This window comes from Acomys minous (assembly GCF_964271855.1).
Source record: "Acomys minous genome assembly, chromosome: 4".
Classification (NCBI taxonomy): domain Eukaryota; kingdom Metazoa; phylum Chordata; class Mammalia; order Rodentia; family Muridae; genus Acomys; species Acomys minous.
This window is the reverse complement of record NC_140486.1, coordinates 104,078,648-104,106,226: the sequence shown is the minus strand read 5'-3', so window position 1 is coordinate 104,106,226 and position 27,579 is coordinate 104,078,648. Positions and strand designations below refer to the sequence as shown.

At 38.9% G+C, this 27,579-nt stretch overlaps 2 protein-coding genes across 4 annotated transcripts in view; one reads left to right on the top strand and one right to left on the bottom strand.

The window, feature by feature from the left end:
* LOC311596429 (uncharacterized protein) overlaps positions 1-5,706 on the bottom strand; it is a 40,958-nt gene extending 35,252 nt beyond the window's left edge. The window contains exon 1 of the mRNA XM_084779875.1: positions 5,611-5,706. The gene's annotated coding sequence lies outside the window, so the exon portion shown is untranslated. The remainder of the gene's footprint in view (positions 1-5,610) is intronic.
* SPAG16 (sperm associated antigen 16) overlaps positions 1-27,579 on the top strand; it is an 819,872-nt gene that overhangs the window by 615,530 nt on the left and 176,763 nt on the right. The window lies entirely within an intron of this gene.

Sequence of the window (27,579 nt, the reverse complement as noted above, 5' to 3'; positions counted from 1 at the left end):
TGGCAAGGTTCACTACAAAAACTTAGATTTGTGGCTTTGCTAATAGTGAGATTCTAAGTGTCACTACTATCACCTTGGTGTATTCATTTCTTTATGTCAAGACTTTAAGAATCTCCTTGATAGCTGAGTAGTATTACATAGTGTATATATACCACAGTTTCTTTATCCATTCTTCTATTGAGGGACACTTAGGCTGTTTCCATGTTCTGGCTATTATGAATAAGGCTGCTATGAACATGGTTGAGCAAATTTTCTTGTTGTGTGCTGGAGCATCTTCTGGGTATATTCCAAGGAGTGGAATAGCTGGGTCTTGAGGAAGCCCTATTCCCATTTTTCTGAGATAGCACCAGATAGATTTCCAAAGTAGCTATACTAGTTTGCATTCCCACCAGCAATGAAGGAGTGTTCCTCTCTCCCCACATCCTTGCCAGCATGTGGTGTCACTTGAATTTTTGATCTTAGCCATTCTGATGGGTGTAAGATGGAATCTCAGAGTTGTTTTGATTTGCATTTCCCTGATGACTAAGGAGGTTGAGCATTTCTTTAAGTGTTTCTCAGCCATTTGATATTCCTCTGTTGAGAATTCTCTGTTTAGATCCAAGCCCCATTCCTCAATTGGGTTATTTGGTTTGGTGGTGTTTAATTTCTTGAGTTCTTTATATATATTGGATATTAGACTTTTGTCAAATGTAGGGTTGGTGAAGTTTTTTTCCCAGTCTGTAGGCTGTCACTTTGTTCTCTTGACAGTGTCTCCTGCCTTACAGAAGCTTCTCAGTCTCATGAGGTCCCATTTATTAATTGTTCCTGAAATTTGTGGACAAATGGATTGAGCTAGAAATGATCATAATGAGTGAGTTAACCCAGAAGCAGAAAGACTCAAATGGTATATACTAACTTACTCACATCTGCATATTAGCCCAAGGGGCCTGTCCCATGAAAGCCTTCACTTACCAGGAAACTGGGACAGAGGGGAGGACATTCTATTGGGACTCTAGATGAGAGACGCATTGGAGAATAGCAAAGTAGAAGGATCCAGAGGGTCCTAGAAACCTACAAGTAGAACATTATGATAGGCAGATTTGGGCTGAGGGGTCCCGCTCAAACTAAGGTACCAGCCAAGGACAATACAGTTGGTAAACTTTAAACCCCTACCCAGATCTAGCCAATGGACAGAACATTCTCCACAGTAGTGTGGAGAGTGGGGTATGACTTTCACACGAACCTTGGTGCCTCACATTTGACAATGTCCCCTGGAGGGGGAGACCTGGTGGCACTCAGAGGAAGGATAGCAGGCTACCAAGAAGAGACTTGATACCCTATGAACATATACAGGGGGAGGTAATCCCCCTCAGGAACAGTCATAGGGGAGGGGAATAAGGGGGAAATGGGAGGGAGGGAAGAATGGGAGGATACAAGGGATGGGATAACCATTGAGATGTAACAAGAATAAATTAATAAAAAAAAATTTTAAAATATGCAAAGAAAGAATCTCCTTGAAGATATTTCAATCAGCATAACTCATATGAAGGACACATTTGTATTCTACTTAAGATTATTTTGTTAGTGAGAGTGCATTTCCCTTATACCTTTGAAATTCTGAGGCAATGGGACATAGTGATTATGAAACTCACTACAAGAAGCACAATCATTTAATAAACCATTATATTCATCTCATACGAACAGGATATAACTGTCTCACTCTGTGGTTTGAATGCCACTCATTTCCCCAGCATGCCTTCTATTCCTTAGTTCTGTTGATCTTGCCATTACCAAAAATAACCATTACCTTTACTGACAAATCTGATACCTAGTTTGTTTTAAGAGAGTTAAAATAGGTTTACATTTCTAGAATTGTTTTCCCTACTCTTCATATTCCCAGACCCAAGCTTGTCTTTTAACTCTTTTCCTAAGAAAGCCTTTGGGCTTTGGGACAGCCAGCTTTTCATGCTTTGAGGGACCTGCTGATAGTCATACTTAATAACCCAGTCAGATGTTAGTCAGCCAGATTTAAATACTCAGTTTTTAGTGATGATTGCAGAACTTGTGTTAACAAAGCTGTACTTGCTATGACTCAAAGTCTATTATCTCTCTCATGTGATGCCATTATTAGAGAGTCTCATTTAGGTATTTAATGCTAAAATGGTGACAGCATTATTTATATTAATTATGGAAGATGTACAAAGAAGATTCAAATGGGCATCTTTGAGTACCAATCATGAAAAAGATGATCATTTAACATACTTTAAAAATAAACTTGTCCAAATAAAGCATCTATGTTCACATGCAGGGATGCTATAAATCTTTAAATTACACGTGTGTTCTAACAGAATCTGAAAACAGTTGTTCATGATGCACACAGTACTCCTCCTGTCTCCACTGTGTCACTTTTGTAGTTTCAGTTACTCATTGTCAACCCTAGTCCAAAATATTAATGGGAAATTCTAGAAATAAAGACATTATATGTTTTAAGTTGTGTACTTTTCTGAATACATGATGAAAATTCATGTTGCCCTGACAGTCTTGACTAGGAGACCAATCTTTTCTTACCTTGAAAATGTCAAATTTTGATAGAATGTAATCATATAAATATAACTTATTTTACATGTGTTGGTCTGTATTTTCTCATTCAAATATGTATTTGTTGCTAATTTATGAGTTAAGGCTCATTAAATGTATCCATATATAGGAAAATATGTAGCACATAGGAATTCCCACCTATTTGCAGCCTCAGACTTCAACTAGGGTTCTTCAAGAATGTATTCCCTGAGGTTAAAGGAGACAATGTAATGGAAATAAATGTGCCAGCAAAATATAGTCCATAGTCCCCGTCAGTAGCTGAGTGGTCAGTTGGGTAGACAGGAAGGAGGCCGAGCTGCTCTTCCTCCATCAGAGCATCTTTCTGCTTATTATTCTAGGTTTTCCATCTTCCTTTGATCCACACAGAGGCTAGCTGGCCCAAGAAATGCGCAATGGGCAATGCGGATACAGGAGCTGGATGAGAGGGTGAGAGGAGAGAGTGGAATGTTGCTTCACCCTCTCCCCACTCGCCTAGGTGCATTCTCAACCAAGCTATTACAGTGTAACTTGGCCCCCAGCTGCAGCTCACTTGTTCTCCTGTGCCGTGGGACTCCAGTTCCCAGCCAGTCTTCTGATTAGGTCACTTCCCCTCCCGTTCCCTTTAAGCTTTGTGCAGTAACAACTCCCCACTGTTTCTAATTTATGCATGTGTTTTCTCAATTATTCCTCTATATTTGCTTCATTAGTAAATAATCCCTTCATTAATGATGCCCTTTAAATCTTCCATCCAAATGAGGTACGTTTGTTTCCTGCCAGGCCTATGGCTGAAACAGAGGTGCATATACAGGCTGGCATGGCATCTAAACAAATACGTTTAGGTGTTCTCTGTGAGGTGCTTCTCTTGTGTCTGAAGTTTCTAGATTCGGTATACAATTAATTGTCAGTATTAGTAATATGTGTCTGTATGTGAAACAAAGGAAATATGAAAAGAAGCAGTCCTGACAGAAACTGTAAGAAACTAGTAGTATGTTGAACACTGCCTGTTGCATATGGAAAATGGGACAATGATTTCTCAGACATTTGCTAATTCCTATCCATCTCCTGCAAAAAAAAAATGTTGTAAAGAAAGGAGGAGAGTGAAAACAATTTATTGGAAACTAAGAAAAGGTGATGTATACTCCCATTAGAGCTTCCTGCCTGGTGTCCTGACTGTCCTTTACGTGTGGGAGGGAGGCTGGCTGGTACAGCCTCTCATGGTCGCACTAAGTCAATTATTCCTATTGTTCAAGCCCATCTCCATTCCTCTCTTCCTGCTTCTGTGAAAGACACACTCTGCATGGTGGTTTGATTGAGAAGTGGCCCTATAATCTTTTAAAATTTTAATTATTCAGATTACAACTAAATTGTTATCCCATCACTTGTACCCTCCTGTTCTTCCCTCCTTCTTGCTTTCACCCTATTCCCCTCCCCTAGGTCTATGACCAAGGGGGAACCTCCTCCCCCACTATATGGCCATAGGCTATCATGTCTCATCTTGGTAGCCTGCTTATTCTTTCTTTGAGTGCCATCAGACCTCCCCACCAAGGGGAGGTGGTCAAATATGGGGCACCAGAGTTCATGTCAAAGCCATTTCCTGCTCTCCGCATAACTATGGAGAATGTCCTGTCCATTGGGTAGATTATAGTAGGAGTTCAATGTTTACTACTTGTATTGTCCTTGGTTAGTGCAATACTTTGGGCAGACACCCTGGGCCCTGTCATGATATACTTCTTGTACATTTGTAGGTCCTTCTATTTCCCCATCTCCTATATTTCTCTTATCTAGAGTTGCAGTAGGATGCCCTACATCTATTCCAATCTCTTGGTAAGTAAAGTCTTTCATGGGACATGCTTTTTGGGCTAGCGCCCAATTATAAGTGAGTATATACCATGTGAGTCTTTCTGTTTCTGGGTTAACTCACTCATTATGATCATTTCTAGTCCCATCCATTAGTACACAAATTTTGGGACTTCTTGTATTTAATAGCTGAGTAATATCCCATAGTGTAAATATACCACAGTTTCTTTATCCATTCTTCAACTGAGGAGCATTTAGGCTGTTTCCAGGACCTGACTATTATGAATAAGGCTGCTATGAACATGGTTGAGCATATGTCCATGTTGTGTGGTGGAACATTTTCTGGGTATATTCCAAGGAGTGGAATAGCTGAATCTTGAGGAAGCCCTATTCTCAGTTTTCTGAGAGAGCGCCAGATAGATTTTCAAAGTGGTTGTACTAGTTTGCATTCCCACCAGCAATGAAGGAGTGTTCCTCTCTCCCCACATCATCTCCAGCATGTGGTGTCACTTGAATTTTTCATCTTAGCCATTCTGATGGGTGTAAGATGGAATCTCAGAGTCGTTTTGATTTGCATTTCTCTGATGACTAAAGATTTTGAGCATTTCTTTAAGTGTTTCTCAGCCATTCGATATTCCTCTGTTGAGAATTCTCTGTTTAGTTCCTAGCCCCATTTCTCAATTGGGTTATTTGGTTTGGTGGTGTTTAATTTCTTGAGTTCTTTATATATTTTGGATATTAGACCTTTGTCAGATGTAGGGTTGGTGAAGATTTTTTTTCCCAGTCTGTAGGCTGTCGCTTTGTTCTGTTGACAGTGTCTCCTGCCTTACAGAAGCTTCTCAACCTCATGAGGTCCCACTTATGAATTGTTGACCTTAAGGCCTGTACTGTTGGTGTTCTGTTCAGGAAGTTGTCCCCCATAATCTTAGGCATTTGAATACTTGGTCCATATTGGAGGAGCTGTATGGAGGGGCTGTACAGGAGGTGTTGCCTTGATGGAGGAAGTATCTCACTGAAGGAAGGGTGGGGTTTAATAACTTAATGGTTGTCCCACTTTACTTGATTCTGATTCTTGCTTATGGTTCCAGATGTGAGCTCTCAACTTTCTGGTTCCCGTTGCCATGACTCTCGTCTGCCATTGTGGTCTCTAACACTCTGATTATGTCAGCCAAGATAGACTCTTCCCTCTATCACAGGATGTGGTTATGCTACTTTATACCAGAAACAGAACACTAACTAATAATATGCCCTGCTTACCTAGATTTCCAGAAGGATCCAAACAGGTGCTGCTGCACAGCCGTTACTGGTGGCTCTTTCACTCTGAAAGCCCATCTCCGGTGACATAAGTTCTCCTGTCTGTTGATGCCCTCAGATAACCTCCAGGTATGGGATGGGTTTGCTCACTGTGAGGAAACGGTAGGACACATGTGAAGCAGCAAATTTATGCTCTGGTTTAATTGAGTAAGATCCTATTCCTGCTGGCATTCTGTCATTCACATGCCTCCTCTGCTGACTACTCAAGACCTTGTAAACTGGAGAGGGAAATGAAAGGCTCTTTCAACTAATCTTAAAAATCACATTAATATTCAGATCCTTTGATGTGGCTACAGGAGGCATTATTTTTATAAGATATGCATTTTCATTATCTAAAAAATTATTGAAGATATTTCTGGAAAAATCTGAGAAAAACAACCTGTTTGATATCACACAAATCAGAGTTAATAATTTGTATTCATATACTCTATATGTCAAATCACCACTAAACACCACACACACATACATATGTGTGTGTATATATATACATGTGTGTGTGTGTGTGTGTGTGTGTGTGTGTGTGTGTGTGTGTGTATACATACATACACAGCACCCTGAGTAGGGAAAGTCTAGGCCATCAGCCATGGTGGTGTGCTTGTTACACTCATGGATGTTTTTCCCACCTCTGCCAACCCAAATTTTAAGACAGGCTTTCTCTTAACTGACTTGGTACCCTGGCTGCCCTGGAACTGTCTTTGTAGACCAAGCTGGCCTCATACTCACGGAGATTCACCTGCCTTTGCCTCCCAAATACTGGGATTAAATACATGTACCAGGCTCCTCTTTTTTTTAAGGGATTTATATTTTTATGTACTTGGTGTATATAAGTGTTTTGTCTATATGTACAATTTTACACCAGAAGAGAGCATCAGATCCCATGGGACTACAGTTACAAATGGTTGTGGGTGCTAGAAATTGAACTCAAGACCTCTGGAAGAGTAGCCAGTGTTCTTAACCATTGAGACATCCTTCCAGCCCCTACTTAACATATACTTGATAATATTTTTTAATTATATTTTCACTTTAATTTTGAACAGAGGCAGTAGAACAATATTTTGAGTGGCACTATGTTTTTGGGGGGAGATTTTTTATTTTTAGTCCAAAGTCTACAACCAGTTGGTTCTCTAACTTTTGATAAGTTTCTTTATTTCTCTCTGCCTAAATTTCTCCCTCTGTAAATTAAGAATAATTAAGTATACTTTCTATGTTTTTTTAATGTGGGCTTTCCTGAAATAAACAATATAAATTCATGAACAAGACATCTTTTGATATTTACACACTAACTGAAGAAGCAGAAATGTACCATCTTTCCCTGACCTCTGTTTCTGCCTTTTGGTCTGCCTTACACATAGATATAGACAGATTGGTTTTGAGCCCATGAAATCTACAGCTGTTTAACTACCTAAGTCAAAAGATGATGTAATAGTTAGTTTTCTAACTACTCTGACAAACTATGAACAACCTCAGGACCCAAGGATTTAATTTGGCTGAGGGTTTGAGTCCCTCATGGCAGGGAGGGAAGGCATGGCTGGAGGAGGAAGAGATGGCTCATCACAGCACCCCGAGGAGGGAAAGTCTAGGCCCTCAGCCGTGGTAGTGTGCTTGTTACACTCACGGATGCTTTTCCCACCTTGCCAACCCAATCAAGAAACTTCCTCACATGTTTCTCAGGCATCTCCAGAGGTCTGCCTTCCAGGGAATGCTGGATCCTCCCACATTGCTCATTAGTATAGTGAGAGAGGGTATGGACTTTTCATACCCTCACACACTTTTCATACCACACACAGAAGAGGCCCCTGAGGAACATCAGCCTTCATGAGGTGAGAATGTGAGTCATGTAGAGAGAGGTCTTGGCAAAGAATATCCTGGTGACAGGGCTCCAGGGAGACACATACAATGTTAGAAATAAGGTTAAGGGTTTCAAGTGGTTAAAGTAAAATGGGTAAGGGACTTCTGTTACACTGGGTAAATTATCTGAGAACAAAGAGAACCCAACCTCACAGGCATATGCCTGGATCTCAGCACTGCTTCTCCTCTGAAGGATGAGATATTACCAGAAGAGAAAGACAGTTCTAGACCATTGTGACAAGGCAGCCTGAACAAGTGTTGCATCGGTCGTAGCTGCTTCATCAGCAGGATGTCCTCTGTAGGTTGCTACAACTAAGCATTGACTTGAATACTTTATTTCAGTTTTAAATTAAGTCATCATGATTATGTGCGATAGGTCCAATTTCTGCTATTAGTGACTTCCAGATATACCAACAGTTCTTTTATAGGATAGAACATTAAGTGAATTCTCATATGACATAAGGTACTGGTGCCCAGAAGAGAACTTGTCATAGCATATAACTCATAATTGGATAATCCTTCAATATTTATGATATCACTCAAGTCCTTGAAATATAGCTGTATCTGACATTTTTAAAAATGTATTTGTTGTAACTTATATAGCTTAATTGTGTGCTCCATAAACCCCTGATTTTGTATATATATATATATATATATATATATATATATATATATATATATATATATATTTTAAAAAGGTGTCCATAATTTAACTCCTCTGTTCTAAAAAATAAAGTAAAATTCGAAGAATGAAGCTAAGAAATGAGTTAGTGGATGTGTATTTTAATTTTCTGTAGAGAATTTCAGCCCCTAGCAACCAGGCAGTGTTTTGTATTTTGGTCACTTTTCTTGTACAGAGATAATGAGGGTGGGGACTCCTCACAACTGCAGGCAACTGCTTTGAGCTCTAAGCGCTTTGAAGATATTAGCTCCATTGATATTCTCCGCATTTTTAGAGAGAAATACTGTCTTCCCCTGAGTACAGGAAGATGGACTGTTATTGAATAGAAAAGGCTTTTGTCTAGTGCATAGTATGGTATTAAAGTATCCTCTTCTGAAAGACATATATGCAGCATCAGAGAGTTCACAAGGATGAGGAGAGCTTCATCATACTGGCTCATTAATTTTGTTTGAACCCAGAAAGTTAAATTTGTACGGAAAGAATATCCTTAAAGGGGCTCAAGGCTGGATTATGTTTTTCCTAAGCTAGCCAACTCAGTGAGATGTGAGTGACTTATCCTAAGAATAAAAAAAAGAGGAAAAATATGGCTTCATATCTGCCAGAAATATATTGAAAAATATGCATGTAGTGAACTATTTGGAGGCCTGCACACCCAAAGAACATAGCTGGCCAATAATGCTCCAACCTGTGTGTTCATAAAAGATGTATTTATTATAAGAAGTATATTAGAGATCACAAGACTTCAAAGGTAACCATATAAACATCTTTTACTCAACTTTGACTCTATATGATTTATGTTGTTATTTTTGACACATTCAATTGGTAAAAATTTTGATTCAAATGACTCTTCTGTGTCATTATAGAGTGGCATATATGTACATGTATATGTATGTTCGTATATACATATATATATTACAATGAGAGCCCCAAACCTTCTGAAGGTCAGCACATAATTCTGTAAGTTCAACAGCTTGGCAAGTTTCTTTGGCCTTTGTGTGTTTTGGTATTATTTATTTATTTTTTACACATACATAAAACGTAACATTGCTTTCACTCAGAGAAGATAAGAAAACCTTGTGATTTAAAGACACAGGGTTATAATAAAAGAAAGACATTATTCATGCTATTCAGACTACCTGTCTTCAGGGTATCACAGTATTGATTGTCTTTGGATCAATTTAATGTGTAAAACAGAAGTGGCATGCTATACACTCAGGATTGTATCTTGTGGTTTGTAGCCGTGGGTTTGATTACATGACATGTTGAGCTACCTTCTTTTTTCTAATTGCCTGTGCACTTGAAATAACCAATCTGTGACAATTCTAGCAGGCCATTATTTAGGAAATAACCCACTATATAATTCTAACTATTTCTTCAGGGTGACGGAAACTGCAGACAGCAAACATCTCTAGCCCAGAAGCAGTTGCTACTGCTTCACCTAAGTAGTGCAAGATGGCTCAACCAGTAAGGTTCTGGCTGTCAAATCTAACAACCTGAGTGTGATCTCCAGAACACACAAGGTGAAAAGAAGAAACTGACTCCACCTATGCACAGTGGCACATACACATAGAAAGACAGAACAAACATGCAAACAAATAAATGAATGCAATATTTTCCTCGAAAGGCACTGAACAGGCTCCAACATGGCATTGTGATATATGTGAGAATCCCTAAAAGATGTCTAGGGTCAGAAAACACTATTGTGTACTAACAGTACTTCAAAGGATCCCAATATTTAGCGACTTCTTAGCCGTGGAAAATGCCCTTCAGGCTCCGTTTCCCACCAACAGCAGCCAGTGGAGGGGAGGAAGCAGGAGGCAGGAACAGCCTGAGTGTGGAGACCTCAGGGAGTGGTCTGAAGAAGAAACAGACTTCCCAGGAGGCAGATATCAGTGAGACAGCTTGTTCAAACATTTGGTGGGGTGGGTAGGGACTATTGGGGTGAGTGTACATCATTGATCAGAACCAAAGTGCTGGGAATGCCTTATTTGCATGAAGAGGAATTCCAGATGCATTCTGGGCACGAACTTACAAGGAGAGAGAGAGTTTACCCTGTAACCTGGCCACAAGGTTATATGACCATCTCAGGGATGCAGAAGTAGGGCCACAAGGCTCCCTTCACAGAGACCTGCAGGACCAGGGCCGGGAGGGAGGGGTCCTGCTGCTGCCGCAAGATTTTCGGAATTTGGACCTGCCTCAACCTCACTCTTGTTCCAGGCTGGGCTCCCCCTGTTTCACAGCTCCCAGGACCCACAGAAACCAGAATTGAGATTTTTCCAACATATTGAAGCTTTTAGGAATTGAAAATCTGAATCTTCATGTCTGAGCTATAGAGAACTTGGAGCTACCACTATAGTCATGTCCGAACTTAAATGTGATGGCAGAACATGAAAAACCAATTTTTACTCCTTTATATAGACATAGTTTAGTCATAAATGTTAACAATATCTAAACTCTCCCTTTAAGAATTATTTTCTCTAATTAACAAACTTGTTAATTTTTTCTTTTGCTTCATTTTGCTGCATTACTGGCATTTCCTTTGTACATATGTCAGCATATCAAGAAACATCTGTGGACTGATATGACACAGAACATGTCTGTTGATGGTCTTTTCTTCTAACAGTACTTTTTACAAGCCTCTCAAATAATTTTCTGAGTCTTCACTAGACTCTTTTTTTGGTTTTCTTTGTTTGTTTGTTTGTTTGTTTGTTTGTTTTGTTTGAGACAGGGTTTCTTTGTGTAGCCTTGGCTGTCCTGGACTTGCTTTGTAGACCAGGCTGGCCTTGAACTCACAGAGATCTGCCTGCCTCTGCCTCCCTGAGTGCTGGGATTACAGGCGTGCACCACTGAGCCCAGATACTCTTAAAGATTAAATTTTGGCATGATTTTTAGAAACCTTGCTTCATTGTAATTGTTACATGTTTTGACGTTTTAGTTACATAATTTCCTCTATTTCTGCTTTTCCCTGCAACCCTCTCTCCCTGTCCCGCTTTCAGTTCCCCTCTCTGGCCCCTCAAAATCATGTCCTATTTTTCTTTGACTATTATTGTTATAAACACATGCAAAAATTTATATTTATAAATATATAAATACAACCTTCTGAGTCCATTTAATGTAGCATATATAATCATATACGTATATGATTTCAGGGCTGACCACTTGGTATTGGCTAATCAATTAGGGGGCTCGTTCCTGAAGGTTGAGGGGTGATAAATCTCCCTCTCCTCTTGGTAGTTGTTATTTGTCTAGAGGTAGGGCCCTGTGAGAGTCTCCTCTGCAGTGTTAGCATTTCTGTTGGTCATGCTTCACTTTTAAAAGTGGATTTTGGCTCCTTCCACTTACTTAATAGAATACAGAAAAAAACTTAGCTCTGCTCCTACATAGTAAGAAAGGGTGTATCTTCCTCTATAAGTTGAATGGTTTGACAGATTGCTTATATTAACTCATACCAGTCCTAAGGAAGAAACAAATACCAACCCTGTTCCTTAGCCCTTACTTATTCAGAGAAGAAAAGTAAATATTTTCTACTACCAGGACCAATTCTCTTCAGTTAATACTGACTTCATTAACTTGGCAAGAGCTACTTGCTGGAGGGATGACTCAATTGGTAAAGTCCTTATAAGAATAAGGACCTAAGTATGTTCCGCAAAACATATGTCTGAAGCCAAGCACAGTGGTGTATGTTTGTAATCCCAGTGCCATAGAGGCAGGGACTGTAATATTCCTAGAGCACTGCCCTGACCATCTATCTACTCAGAGACTTGGTCTCAAAGGAGGCAAATGGTATTCCTAAAGATGATGGCCAAGTTGTCCTTGGCTTCCACAGACACATGTATCTGAACACCCACGTGCACTTGCCTCAGCACAAAAATAACATGCATCAGCAATTGTATATACATATTTAAATCTATTTCACATGAAAACACAGGCATATTTTATTCCTTTTAAGTAAAGAAAAAAGTGAGTGAGAGTTGCATTCCATGGCATAGCAGCCATTTTCTACAATAATTCTACTCTGTGCATTCTTAGTGGAAACTTCGTAGTGTCTATCCACCCTATAGTTGTAATTCTTGAATTAAAAATCAGTAGATGACTATTTTCTCTTACCAAAATTGAAAGGAAGGGATCAGAAGGACCCGAGACAGTTTACAAAACATAAGAGGCTACACATATGAGCCAGCTATCTAAATATAACAGAACAGAGAATTGACGATGATGGGATTCGGTTAGTGAGGATGGTACACTCAGTTTACTGTTAGCAAGATAGGATGGGGCATCCAAACTCAGGTTATTAGAACACCCGAGCTTCCTGAACACTTCTGCTTCTTGGCTAGTGCAGAGTGCAGAGTCACCTCCACAACTTTCAGCTGGGCCTTGTAAACGAAGCAACCCTTTGTTTAGCTTATACTTCAGGTAACAGATTGTCACTGAAGGAAACCAAGGTAGGAACCTGGAGGCAGGAGCTGATGCAGACAAGGAGTTATGTTTATTGGCTTGCTCCTCAGGGCTGCCTCAGCCTGCTTTCTTATAGTACCCAGGCCAGGGATGGCACCACCCACAATGTGCTGGGTCCTACAGTTTCAATCACTAATTAAGCAAATGCCCTACAGGCTTGCCAACAGCCTCATCTTAATGGAGGCATTTTCTCAATTAAGGACCCCTCCTCTAACCCCAAACCAAAAGGAGGCACAGAGAATATCACAAGACATGATAGAAGACAGACACATCAAACAATTTCCATACTTTTGAAAAAAAAAGTCAGCTACTTTTCATCTACTAAGTTCAAACGTGAGAAAATTGTTTCTGAGATAAGCAGCAAGAAAGGATTAATAAATCATTATCACTGACTGTGAAATCTTTTCTCCTTGTTGTAATCTGATGACCTTGGATAGATTGTGAAACCCACAACAGCTGCATTTCCACATTTGTAGAATCCCTGCTGCGTTCTGGGAGAAGCAGTGGCCTTTGGTTGTGGCGGGGTGGGGTGGGGCAAGAGGGCGTGGATTAGGAAAGCAGCAATGCAAAGTGATGTGTATGTGATTTTACATTGTGATTTCTTTGGAATATACCGTAATAAAAATAAATCACTACTATTTGCAAATGAATGCACAGTTTACCAGAAGGATTCATATCAATTGACTTGCGTCCCACTGATAAATGCATCTTACACTTCCTTTAGGATTCTTTACTATACTCATGTGTATTCCACTCTGTTGTTGGTGACAGTGTTCAAATGTATGCTACCAAAAAAGTGGGTAAATTTTACACACAAGAACTGATAGGAAGTTGATCTTAATTAAGAACAATGTTATTACAAGAGTGAGAAGGGCTGAAAAGTTATCCCTAAAAAGGAATGCAATGTTCAAAATTACAAGATAGTCCTTAGGAAACTAAAAATCACAACGGGAAAAGAATATCCTCCAAACACTTAATAATAGGCTCCTCTTCCTGATTCACTTGGTCCCCTAGCCTTAGTTTTCTAAGTCAGCTTCGAGATTGTCTTTCGAAGTGTATTTTAGCAGATGGCTGGCTACCCTATCTGTGCACAAAGGAACTGAAATAACCCTATAATTTTGTGGATTTTTTTAAAATGTAAGCTAACAAAAGAGCTTTTTCCTTTTCGTCTGATTCCAAAGAATATAGAGTTGTATATTCTTTTTTCCCCAGGAGCTCAATAAGACATTATCCCCTCTCAGTCTTCAAGTGTCTGATATCACAAAGTACAGTAAGCCTCTCCTCCCCCTCCTTCCTGCTCCATCCTGTCCCTTCCTCTCCTCCGTCTGTCTGTCTCCTCTCTTCTGTCTCTCCCTCTCCCTCCACCCCACCTCTCTGCTTTCTTAGCTTTGCAGGTCAAGTATTTTCATACTTATCTTTTTCATTTAAATTTTATCTTAAATTGCCTATAATCCCAGCTGTAAGGCGCGGCCACACCCGATAATGGCAGCAACTGTTACCACTTGGTGGCAACTGTTACAAACTGTTACAGTTGCTACAGTCCCCGCACATGCGCAGACATAAGCCCTCTCAATGCACCCCTCCCGACAGGGGTATGCAAATGAAGTACTCCAACACAGCCTCTCATCTGTGGGCATGCTAATGAGGGCATCCAAATGTAACCAATGAGACATTGACACGCCACATCCAGACAGTATTTAAGCGGCGTGCTCACAGGCATTCGGGGTCTTTCGCTTCAGCTTCAAAGGATGCTCCCAATAAAGCACGATTGAGAAGAATCCTGGTGTCTGCGTCGTTCCTGCCAGCGGGAGGACCCGACACCCAGCACTCAGGGAGGTAGAGGTAGGCAGATGTCCGTGAGTTCAAGGCCAGCCTGGTCTACAAAGACAGCCAAGACTGTACAGAAAAACCCTGTCTCAAAAAACAAAAAAAGAAAAAAAAATTAAGTATGTCTCCATATTTTAGACATTTGAACTACTGTTTACAAGAATAAAATTATATTTTAATTAATGAAAATATTTTGTGTCTTAATAATTATTATATTAATTTGACAATAATAGAAATGCTATCAATACTAAGATAATTGCACTATGAAATACTTAGTCATGTCAAATAAACATCAGTGGAAACTGGAAATCAAATACAACAGCTTCTACAACTGTTATTGTAGGATTAAAGAAAAAAAAACTATCTTCTAGCATGATGCTTACATAGACAAGAGAAGAATTTATTTGACTAGAGAGATTCCATTGCAGGGAGAATCCACAGAATGATTTTTTTAATTCAAGGGATTTTGTTCTTTATTTATTTTTATTTTTTTATTTTTTTATTTTTTATTTTTTGGTTTTTCGAAACAGGGTTTCTCTGTGTGGCCTTGGCTGTTCTGGACTCACTTTGTAGACCAGGCTGTCCTCGAACTCACAGTGATCCGCCTGCCTCTGCCTTCCAAGTGCTGGGATTAAAGGCATGTGCCACAACGCCTGGCTTTTGTTCTTTATTTTTGAAATTAATATAATTACATCATTTGGTCTTTTCCTCTTCCAAACCCTCCCATATACCTCTTACTTGCTCTTTTCTCAAGTCCATGACTTCTGTTTTTGTTAACTGTGGCTACAAACATACTAAAGGTGTTTTCATTACTTCTGAGCTGACATTTGGTATTGTTTAACTAACTGATGACCTCATCCATCTCCCCTATTCTCAGCAATCCTTGGTTGCTTGTGGTTCTTGGTGTAGGGTGGAGCCCTTTCCCGCGTTCCACAGAACATGTTAGAATGTCTGTTGTTGTCCTTGATTGGTTCATGTTTAGGCAGCCATATTGCTGTGGTATCAAGGTTGTCTCTTCCCTGTAGTTTCTAGGAGGCACAATCTCACAACAGACTTCCTGATCCTCTGTCTCTTACAGTCTCTCCACCTTCTCCTCTGCAGTGTTGCCTGAGCCAGTGTTTCCATGCAGGATCTGTGTGACAGGGGTATCCTTTGGGACTGGGCCCCACAACTCTTCTATTTTGATTGATTCTTTGTCAGTTGTAAAGGGAAGTCTCCTCGATGAGGCCTGAGGACTAAATTTAGCTGTGAGTATGAAAACAAATAGTTAGAATACAGCTCAGGATCCTGCTGGTGTAGTAAAGAGTGACAGTTGCAGGGTCTCCTCCGAAGCCCGTTGTATTCACACTTTGTGTCATCTAAACTTAAATGTATATTGAGGTGTTAAGAGTCCCTGTTAACATCTATGTACATTCAGAAAAAAAAAAGCAGTAAAAAGAAATACAAGACTTTATTTCTATTGCTCAAAAATCATATTTAAAATGCTATTAAACGTAATTAGATCTAATTAATGTATATTTGGAATAAATGTTTAAAGTTTGAATTGTTTTTCCATTGACCTGAAATGGTGGGTGCTTGTCAACGTGGTGCAATTTTTATAAAGAAACAACATATAGAATTGGAGTAATGGTCTTATATCATCATAATATGTAGTTTGTAAAGCAAAGAAAGTGATGGTGATCAACGTGGAGACTGCACATATAAATATGGGAAACAGATGCTCATGCACATGTTATTGAACATAGAATAGTGTGGCATGTTCCCCAAGCCCCAAGGATGGGCTTGCTAACAAAGAAAAAAGAATCCCTGAGTGAAAGAGCTACATCAGGAAATTAATTTGAAGATGGTGTCTAAGTGTTTTTCTTTTAAATGTCTGTGCTGAAACAAAGTTGGTTCACATGAGCTGTACATGAAAATAAAAATGTATCACATGGCTTGTGCATGGAAATACAAATACATCACATATGCATGTGCAACTGTAGCACATAGCTCTTTTAAATATGTCATAGTAATAATAGATATCTAATATCTGAGGCTAAACTTCTTGTAAAAATATTGTTATGGTTTTCATTCGCAAGAAACATGTGTGGAACTATGTTCTGCAGATGAATTGTTCTGAAAGCCCCACCCCTGAATCATGTTTGTTTTCAGTTTAGGATGTGACTAAAAGCATGGATGTGACCTTCGTATAGTAGAATGCTTATAAAGTTTACTTTTGACATAAACATTTCTTTTGAAAGCAAATATGACCCACTATATTCTTAATTGTCCACCAAGGCAAATAACAAGCCTAGACAAGCCATCACAGCCATGAAACCTCAATAAATGAGCATATTGATAAATACATTTGCCAACTTCTAGAATACCAAAATCTAAATATAAATTTAGGGAAATATAAGACAAAGCCCCAATCATTTCATGACTAGGCATTTGTTAAAATAGTATTTTGTCTCACTATTTCCCAAACTTTTAGGGGAAGTCTATCTGTTTGTTCCTCTAAGACATCAAAACACCTTTCTCCACAAAATAATGTCTTTTATCTTTACTTCTTTAGTTTCCTGGTACACTTGGCTTTTTACTGTACTGTCAGTAGAAATAGCAGGAGGAAACATAAGAAGTAAAATAAATTTAATTTGCTGGCTTGATGCCCCTTGAAGAATAAGTAAGTTACAATAGTTTCTAGGACATATGGCTGCAGGAAACTGTATTATACACTCTGTCAAAAATATGTACATATTATTCTAGATTTGTTGTCAATAGAAAATCAATTGTATTTATAAGCAATATACAACTAGTATATTTAAAATTATCTTAACTTTGAAATATTAAGGAACACTATATGTATAATAATGATTTCATGCACCTAGAATTTATCTATTTGTTATTATTATTGTTGTTGTTGTTGTTGTTACTATTTACAGGGTCCCATTATGTACCTCTGGTTCGCCTGGAACTCACTGTGTAGGCCCGTCTGCCCTCAGGAATGCTGTGATTAAAGGTGTGCACCACCAAACCCAGCCCTTTATTATTATTTTCAGATAAAATATGTGCTAGGTGTTAGACTGGTTAAGTAACAAATTAGCCATTATTTAGGAAATAACCATTTAATATCGTGAGTTTAGGGCAATCAAGACCATGTAGCATGTAAAGCTTTACATCTTGTATCCTGTGTTCATGGGATACACACAGAGGGGAGAATCAGACAGGCCTGAAATCTCTGTTATATGAACAGGAATTTTTCACTTGATCCCTTTTTATTCACATGACACTGAGGTGGTCTTGCAGCAAGTTAGACAGTAGTGACTGTAGTTCCTTGAAAATTCAATCCAAGACAATTAATTGGAAAGGAACTTTTACAAACAGGTACATAATAGAAGGACAAGATGGCAAGACCCCTTTTTGCCATTGTTTTCACAATGTTGTGACTAGAATGTGACCAAGAAAGTTTTTCTAAGACAGCCATATTCTTCCTCTTTTTAAACTCTAGTCATTAGAGTAAGAAAGAGGTAGCACACACAAATGAAAACAAACATACAGTTTAATAAGATAGACTTAGTTACTTGCATGGAATGTGTTGGGCACAAGCAAGCAGATGTTTTAGCATTGTGGTGCTGATGGAATTAAATTATTCTTGGATTTAAAAACAATTCCAGAAAATACCAACCATGCAGTTAAAATATTCTGCTAGAACCAGGTATAGGCTAAATATGATAAAACATTGTTTATAAATACTAAATTTGAAATATTCAGAGTACAGGATGACAGAAATCACTGAGACAGAAAAGCAATAAACATGGAAAGATGAAAGTCGTACTTAAAATGAGAAAAGTGATTTTTATATTTTAAATTTGAGCCCTCATACACCCTCTCTCTCCACAGTACTAAGTGACAGAATACATCAGTTGAACATAATGTCATGAGCAAAGGCCAAGGGGACCATATCTTTAAGGTAAAGATTATACAAATCATAGGAAGACAAGAGCATGATGGATGTCACACTTGTAAAGTTGGCTGGAACTTTTTTACACTTACTGATAATAGCGTCAGATCCTCAGCTGAACCTAGTTTCTCTATAGTGGTATTTTTTTTTTACTAGATTGTTTTTTAACATGACTAAGTCAGAATGGTTAATATTGAAGAGGAAGGGTGAACCCCAGAACCTAAGAGGCAGAGACAGAAGAGTCAGGAATCCAATCCTATCTTTTACCCTGTCTCAAATAGACAAGAGACCAAAAGGGAAAGATTAGTGTTTAGACCCATTGTTTTTGCCTTACAAGACAGCTGACTGGCAAGGCTTTCACCACTTTCACCACTCAGCAGTCACGAGGAGACTGCCGTACATTAGAAGGACAGCTAATTAGTGGCTGAAAACCTCCTGTACATTACATCCGGGTTAAGCTGCAACCAGTTTCAGATCACAAACCAAAAGGGCATAATTTGATAAAACTCTTATTGCCGAATAGCTTGCAGACATCTGCCAGAAGTTTGGGTCCCTTTTAAAGGGCAGCACATGGTCGACAGAACTCATAGGAGGATTTATAAGTGCAATTATTGCCATATAATTCAACAAATCACCTTTATCTCTGAAATCCTAAAGCTTTCCAGTTTTTGCATTTTAATCATTGAGCTTTTAGCAATAAAGTATTCTATAAAATGAATTCTAACTGCACCTGGAAGCCCTCAACAAATTTTAATTCGTTAAATAATAAAATAAAAGTGATTCAAAATAAATCTCTAAACGTTAATTTTTCACATTCATAATCTTATATACATTCAGAAACATGTCAGATGTAAATTGTTAGACCTTCTTGATTATTAGCATGGATAATTAAATATATAGCTGACAAAATTGTAATAAAGAATAATAGACCTATTTACAAAAAATTTAAAAATAACTCATAGAGTATTCATTTTAGAGACAGTTTTGCATTTTAGAAATTCTATTATAACCTAGGATCAATAGACAAGAAATAACATCTCTCAACTGGGTCTACCTATCTCATCAGGTATGCATGAAATGACACATTTCCTATAATTTATTGAACATAATTCTTGCTACATAATATATATCTAATATCTTGTGGTTATTATATCCAGGCTAATTTCTTAGTTACTGGACATTGTAAGCATACTGCACTTGGAAAAGAAATTACCAATTTGAAGCAAAATACATAAAAGAAAGCATGTCAACATAAGCAAATGGACCTGTTGTACACATCCCTGAATGGATTTTTACCTGATAAGTACATAGGATAAGAAGATACGAATCACATATTTATACTGTGGGGACGTGACAGCCAGCCCTAACCTGATGGCACTATGCTTCTGCCTGCCCAGCAGTAACTGCTCTACCCCAGTCAGTAGAGTGTTCAGACCTGATTACTAATTAACACAGGTCTCCTGTGATGACTAAAGAGACTTACTATGGAGGAGGCATGCCTTAAGGGCCGGTGACCTTCAGTTCTGGAATGCCTGGGAGATCCTAGAGGCCTGCAAGTGAGATGAGGCTAAGATGGTGTGCTGTGGGGTGTTAACAGCTGCCTTTGCTTCTGTAAAACTTGCTTATTGCTATGGAAGAGGGACACAATGGTGTTTTTATTACTATATTGGGGCGGGGGGCAACAGAGGGATATGAAACAGTTTTCCTGCCCAGGCGTGGAGTCCACAGACAGCTGGAATATACACCTTTTTGACATCTGTTTTTAAAACCCCAGCTTGCCTGTCCTTCTGCAGGCATGCTTTTGGCTGTAAGGCTGCCATCCTTCTGCTAGGAGTAAGAACAAACTCATTAATCTAAATTTGAATTGAATCTAAGCCTTTGGTCTTTCCCAGTGGATTTGAATGCCATAACAAAACAAGGACAGATTATGAAGAGGCAGTTCCTTAACTACTGCACAAATCTATAGTAAGCATATATGCTCAATCTTAGAGAAGAGAGCTATGCATAAACTGGAAACATTGGGAAGGTTTCATGGACGAGACAAGCCCTGAAGGCTATTGAGAGAATGGATGGTGAAACCTTCCCGTATGTCTCCCTGGAGCCCATGAGAAGTGGGTAAATATGGCAGGTACACAGTCATGTGGTAAATATGGCAGGAACACAGTCATGTGGACACTGAAGAACAAAGACTGACCCTGACATGGCATTTAAACACCCTGTAGGATCCACCCAACCTCTGCATTCTGTGTCCTTTTCCTTTCTCACCATGTATAATCATCTCTCCCTATTATTCATAATGTATCTTTCACCCACTAAAGTGTAAGCTTTATAGGACACAGTCTTCATCTGTTCCCCAGCACTCATTCAGAAGTACTCAACAGTGTTCAGGTGTGAAATTTTAAAAAAATTAGAATGTTCAAAATATACAAACCAAAATGGCAACGAAAATAAGCGTGAGGTGAGTTAATGGATTATTCTTTCAGTTGGGCAATGGTGATGCACACCTTTAATCCCAGCACTCAGGAGGCAAAGGCTGGTCGGTGGCTGTGAGTTTGAGGACAGCCTGGTCTACGAAGCAAGTCCAGGAGAGCCAAGGCTACACAGAGACTCTGTCTCAAAAAACAAAAACAAAAACAAAAAACAAAAAAAAATTATTCTTTCAATATTCTCTATTAGGTAAATTGTAGAATGATACTGCTAAGCAATTAAGAGCATGCCTCCTGTTAGCACAGGGCCACTCCCCAGGAGCTCTGCAATATACAGGTTAGCTGCTAGGGATAGGATGAAGGGCTGGAGAACATGACTACGATAAGCATACAGATATCCAAGAAGCAAAGATGCAAATGGAACAGTGATGGGCATGGGCATGAATTCTGACACATTTCACTTCTTAAACAAATTATTGTAAATGACATCTCCCAAGTGTATGTAATGCACTTTAGCGCATGCGCGCGCTCGCACACACACACACACACACACACACACACACACACACACACACACACAAACACATAGGTGTATTATTTTTATGTGTATGTGTGTGATGGGCGTTGGGCGTATGCACATATGAATGCTGAGGTCCATGGGGGCGGGGGCAGAAGAGAACACAGGTATCCTGGAATTGGAGTTTCGTGCATGAGATGCCACATGCATGTGTAAGGAGACAAACTTGTGTCTTCTGCAGGAGCAATACTTGCTCTGAAGCACTTAAGCATCTCTCCAACTCCTGGTAAAGCCCTTTGATAATAAAGGAAGCTGTAAATAAAGGGAACATCTCAAATTACTCTTTGCACGGTTTACTTCATCATTTCTTTTTTTATAATTGATTAATTTTCTACTTTATTATTTCCTTTGGCTGCAAGGACAATGGTATGGTGAGGAGATTCTCATAAGATTTGAGGAAGCATTCTTGCCCTTCTTAATTCTGGCAGCTCTAGTCATTTCATGATTAATTCCCAACCCCTTTCTTCCTTGTTCACTTCTGTTATAAAAATGAAGAGCGTATTTTCTAGTTCCTTCTGCCAGTAAGAGAGGCTATGTTATTCACATAAGCTAAAACAATAGAAATAGACTATTGTGTTCTGATAAAATGAGAGAAACTTGATGAATACCTCAAGCAAGGTGGAAGAATAACTGGGAAGTATTTAAAACATGCGATTCTTATGGGTTAATAGAGGAGCATAATGGAACTTTGTGCACAATATGGGTATATACTGTTGTATGCACATATAACTGAAATATAACTCTTGCCAAGTATAGACTATGCCTATATATTGTCCCATCACAGTGATTTCTGAGAAAATAAACATTTAAAAAACTTCTCCTTTTTAATTGTAATTATTTGCACATGGCCTATTGCTCTCCTTCCCATTTGGTGATCTTTCCTTTGCATCTTTGCTTCTTCTTGGATATCGGTCTCAAGTAGCTGAATCTCAGACTTGACCATGTGAGACTGATTCACTAATACTAGAGGACAACCTACCTACTCTGAAACCATGAGGGCCATTGCAAATACAACATTATTCAGGCCTATCCTTACGTGTATTTGTGTACTGGACGTCTACGGAGAGGCTTATTCTTATTAGTTTCATTCATTCATTCATTGTTAGTAACATTCATTCATTCATTCAGAATATGTTTATAAATATGTTGTACACCAAAAGCACATACATAATAGGATATGTTTACTGTTCATGTAGACACAATCACAATGAAGTATCTAAAGATTGTCTAGATGAAATGATTTTAATGACTCTGTTTCAAACCATGAATATGATCATCAAAACTCTACATTTTAGACTATAAATGACTTATTAAGTCCATCAATTTATTTCCTTATATTTCAAAACTAGACATTCTTTATTGCTTAATCCACATAGGATATTTTCTCATAGAAATTTAAATGCAAACATTTTGCAAATATAATTGCTCAGTCTTTGGAGCCAGGTGACCTGGCTTCTAACTGCCTTCTAACCCTTATAGTTACCTATTCTCATCCTGAATACTAATTTTAGGAATTCTTCCCATACTAAACTCCCATTTTTCAAATGTGAAAATCTCTGTTAATGCAATTAATCTCACACTTCATAAACAACACATCTATCCTTGTAACTCGTCCTTTGCGTATATCAGAGTCATCAATTAATTTTGAAGTTCATATATGGGGTTTCTGTCCTCTCTGTAGTCTTCATTTATAGCAAGTCAGGAAGACTCGGTGTGATTTATGGGGAAGCTCAGTAGTACTTTATACTTAGAAACATCTCTTGACTGAGAAAGAGCTAAAACCTTCACATGAAAAAAATCTGTCTTTTCTCTCTCTCTCTCTCTCTCTCTCTCTCTCTCTCTCTCTCTCTCTCTCTCTCTCTCTCCATATGAATGTTCAATTTCAGAACTAACAAGTCAATTTGTGTAATTATCTTGTATCCCTTATGTTTGCATAGAGATGTTCTGTGAGCTCTCCAAGCTTCTGACTGGTGAATGATAGAGAAACAGCTATTCTGCTTGTTAGATTAACATCAGAAAGCAGAATTTGCATCTGGCCACCAAGCCTTTAGTCATCAAAGCAGCAAATGGAACTAATGGGGGATAATAATGGGGGAGCTGGCTTTTGAGAAGAGAGGACTGAAATGGATTTTTATAAAGCACCCAGTTCACATTTTTTAACTCCCCCAAGCCATTAAACACCGAATGAATCTTATTTTTCATGTCAGCTAGGGTTATCATTTCCTCTTCTAAGACAGTTATGATTTTTCATGATACAATCATTTTGTGGAGCCGTTTTGATCACCATCTCAATGCCAGTCATGTAAACAGTGCCCTCCCCACCTGTGGAGAAAAGCCAAATATTCTCCCTGTGCATTTTGCTCAGTTTAAAATATGAGCTTGGATTTAGATATTAATTTTTTTAGGACCTCATTGAAATGTGATCGTGGGAGACTCAGAAAAGGAGCAAGTGTTAAGCATGATTTTTCTGTTTTTTCCCCCACACTTTTCTCCATGATATTTTGATAGTGATTGAAAATACTTCGGGGAAGAGAGAGGCTTTTGAGAGGCTTCTTTTTGAAAAATCAACTTAATTATACAGCTAACTCTTTTACATGTAAATTCATTTATGTAACTACCTAAAGTGGATATATATGCTTCTATTTCCACCAAAAGATGAGGTAATCTGGGTTATATTTTACACATTCAAATCTACTAACAAGCTCACTTAAAAGTTGATAAATGCTTCTTAGAATTTTCATAAACCAGGGATTTGGCAGTGGAAGTAATAGAGTGATTAAGATGTGACCTTAAGGAATCAATCTGCACAAAAGATCATGTAACCAGAAGCTGGCCTTCAATTTTCTGTTTTGTATTAGCTCTAACTCCTCTGACCTCTATTCTATTTGTTTTTCTACCTTAACTCATGTACACAGACAGATATAGTTAAAGATCAATCACATTCTAAACACTAGTTACTGGATGAAAACAAAACATAAATAAAAAGGAAAGGACAGGACAGGACCACTGCTAGGCATGGTGGAGGGGAAAGTTTATTATAGATATGTGGGAGAGCATAGCCAGAGGCCAACACTTCTGGGAGAATCCAGAATTGGGCATGGCCAGACTGAGCTGGGCCATGTTGGGACATGAGGAGAGGAAGAGGAGAGAGGAACCAGATATAGTAGCCAGGAGGCCACAGGTTCAAAGGGAGTGGGTAAGCAAAATGTCTGCATTATATATAGAAGAGCCTCTTGGGAAAGGGCACCCAGGCCCTGGGCTGGGAGTTCAGAGTAGAGGATAGGACATATCCATGTCCTGTCACAAATGTAGGCTGAGGGATGCTGGGAGAACCTGGAGGCCAGGTCTGCTTTGGTATGTTAAGTAGGTACCTCATCTGTTTGTCCTGGGTTTGAAACTTAACAGTGACCAAGGAAGTTGAAATTTCCTTTGAGGTTCTTAGTCTCCTTAATAAAATCAATTTAGCAATGAACTAGTAAAAAAAAAAAACTGGCAATATTTTTTAGAGTTTGAAAGAGAAACAAAGCTAATACTCTATCAATCCTCTGGCCTACCCAGTAGAGGGAGATGAAGAAAAGGAAGGGAGAAAATTCTATATCTTAAGTTAAGGTTTAAAACAGTCACCACACTCAGCTCCACAAGGAAGGTCAACAAGCAATTTTGTGGTAGAAAGCAAAAATTCTAAACTCACAAGTGCAGAGCAGGGAGGCAGGCTTAGCAGTGGAGACCTGAAAGCCCCTGACAGGGTTAATTATTCCTCCCACCTCCTTAGAATATCTTTGAGGGAATCAGAGTTCCTGTACGTTGGTCTCCTAGCCAGGTGACTGACATTCTCAGAGTAACTCTTTAGGGAGAAGACAATAATGTGTACCCCTGTAATCATTGAACCAGATAATAACAAGTATCTATGTGAGGCCAGAAGCATATTCTAATTCCATTCTTTTGACTTTCACTTAAATGGGATTTAAAAAGCCTCACTACTCCACCTTTTCGTATGGTAATTATAATCCTAAGGAATGGCAAATCCCATGTTTACCTTCAGGTTTTGCCATGGGATTAGGAGGTGGAGCCTAGGAAGAGGGAGGCAGACACCTCTAAAGGCTTCTAAAGTTCCTGCTATTTCCAGTAATATCTTCCCTTCAAGAGTTAAGACCCTAGCATCATTTAGGAACTTGGGGTGTAGAAGAGTTCAAAGTTTGCATTCTTGTGGACCTTCAAGTTTTGAGGGAGTCATTGGGGAGACCCAGCTAGATAAATCTCAACAAGACCATCTGAATACATACCAACCGGCAACAAGAGAGAGTAAAATTAAGACAAAAATGGAGTAGATAAGGTCCAAACACTAGAGTCATCACTAAGAGTATAGTAGCTATAACCCATTTCTACCATGCAAATCCAGAGATCCAATTTCAAGGTTTCAACCAAAAAGGATAGTGGTGTCTGGTATAGCTTAGTTCACACCCACATAGATAGCTTCCAGGCAAGATTGCTAATTTTGGAGAGAAAAAGAAAAAGAAAAAACAAGAAACCAGAGCACCCTTCTGGCATTTCTGGCCTTCTTCCAGGATCGAGCCAAGGACAGATCTGGCTTCTGGCTAGGGACAAGAATGGAACTTGTGCTTTTAGGGTCCCTGTGCTAAAAACACTATTGACCAACTTCTATTCTGCTCACATTTACAATACATTACCCTGGCATTTTCGCCAAGTCTTCCCTTTGTCTCTGCCTCAAGTAGGTCATCTCTCTTGTCCTCTGGAACTTACTCATCTGAAACTTACAAAGTAAAGGAGAGAAACTTATGTGTGATGTTCATAAGTTTCCTGAGCACATTGTTGGCTTTGACTATCTAGGAGAGATCATTTGAAGAAAATTGTCTTTCTTCTACTTAAATATTTCTTTTTCAATCTTTTACCACATGTATGCCTGGAAAATTGAATAATATAGATTTTCATGCAAGGTTCATAGCTAAGACTATTTTTGTAAATTTAAATGGTCCCAAAGGGTATAATCTCCATAGTGTCTCGTAGTATAACTATAATCGCCCAAACATTTGTGTCCCCACCAAAGTTTTTTGTTGAAGCCTTGGAAGTTAACTTTTTATAACACTAATAAAATAGATGAGTAATAAATCTTAAATAAGGAAAAGTTTATTTTAGCACATGGTTTCACAAGTTTCAGACCATGGCTTCTTTGTCCTGTACCTCTGGGCCTGTAGCAGCATGATGCAAAACTTTGGGAAGACAGAAGTGGCCTTTCTACCTCATGATGGCCAGTTGGCAGAGACTGACATGAGTGTATCACTGCCCCCTCCACTGGCATGCCACTCACCACCCCCCCCCTATGTTCCCAAGGTTATGGGTCTGTAGGGGTAACATGTAAGGTCCAAACTATAGGGCAGTTGTAACACCCGTGTGATAGTGTTATAAGGTGAAGTCTCTGGGGTATAACTGGGTTTAAATGTGATCAAGAGGATGGAGCTCCATGACTGCATTCATTTCTGTCCCTGAGGAGGAAGAGATTTAACTTCCCTCTGTTTTCACCATGAGGGACGCAGAGGAAGAAAGGAAAGTGTCTGTAAACCGGAAACCAATCTTTATCAGACCCATGCTGCCACCTTGATCTTCAAATGTTAGCTGCTGCCTACATAGTGCTCATTACATCACATTTTGTTATCACACATGAGCTGAGTAAGACAGACTTGTTCCAAATGCCCAGGCACAAGACAACAGACACAACATTCAACTTACAGTGAATAGTAAGGCATCTCCCCTTGTAAACAAAATTCATGAGCTATATAAAACTTAAGGTCTGTCAGGGAAAAAAATTGCAACTTAGACAAAAATGTAAATAAAATTATTGAATTACCTTGTGATGGTGATTCCTTCTAGATTCTAGAAGGAACCATGGAATGGCAGAATATCTAGATAAGTGGCCATATAACCAGAAACCTGGAGCCAAATTTTAGTTTGGTCAGAGAAAAGTTACAGCCACCGTCACTATTTCCTTCAAGCTTTGCTTGCTTCCCTTTGAGCCTCTTCCAGTGGGAACCACACATTCTCAAGTCACCCACTGGTTAATTCAGGGAAAGTCATAAATTTCTCTTTAGTAGAGTAGGAAGAAAATGCTATTAAGGAGAGGTACATTGAAGATCAAAAACCT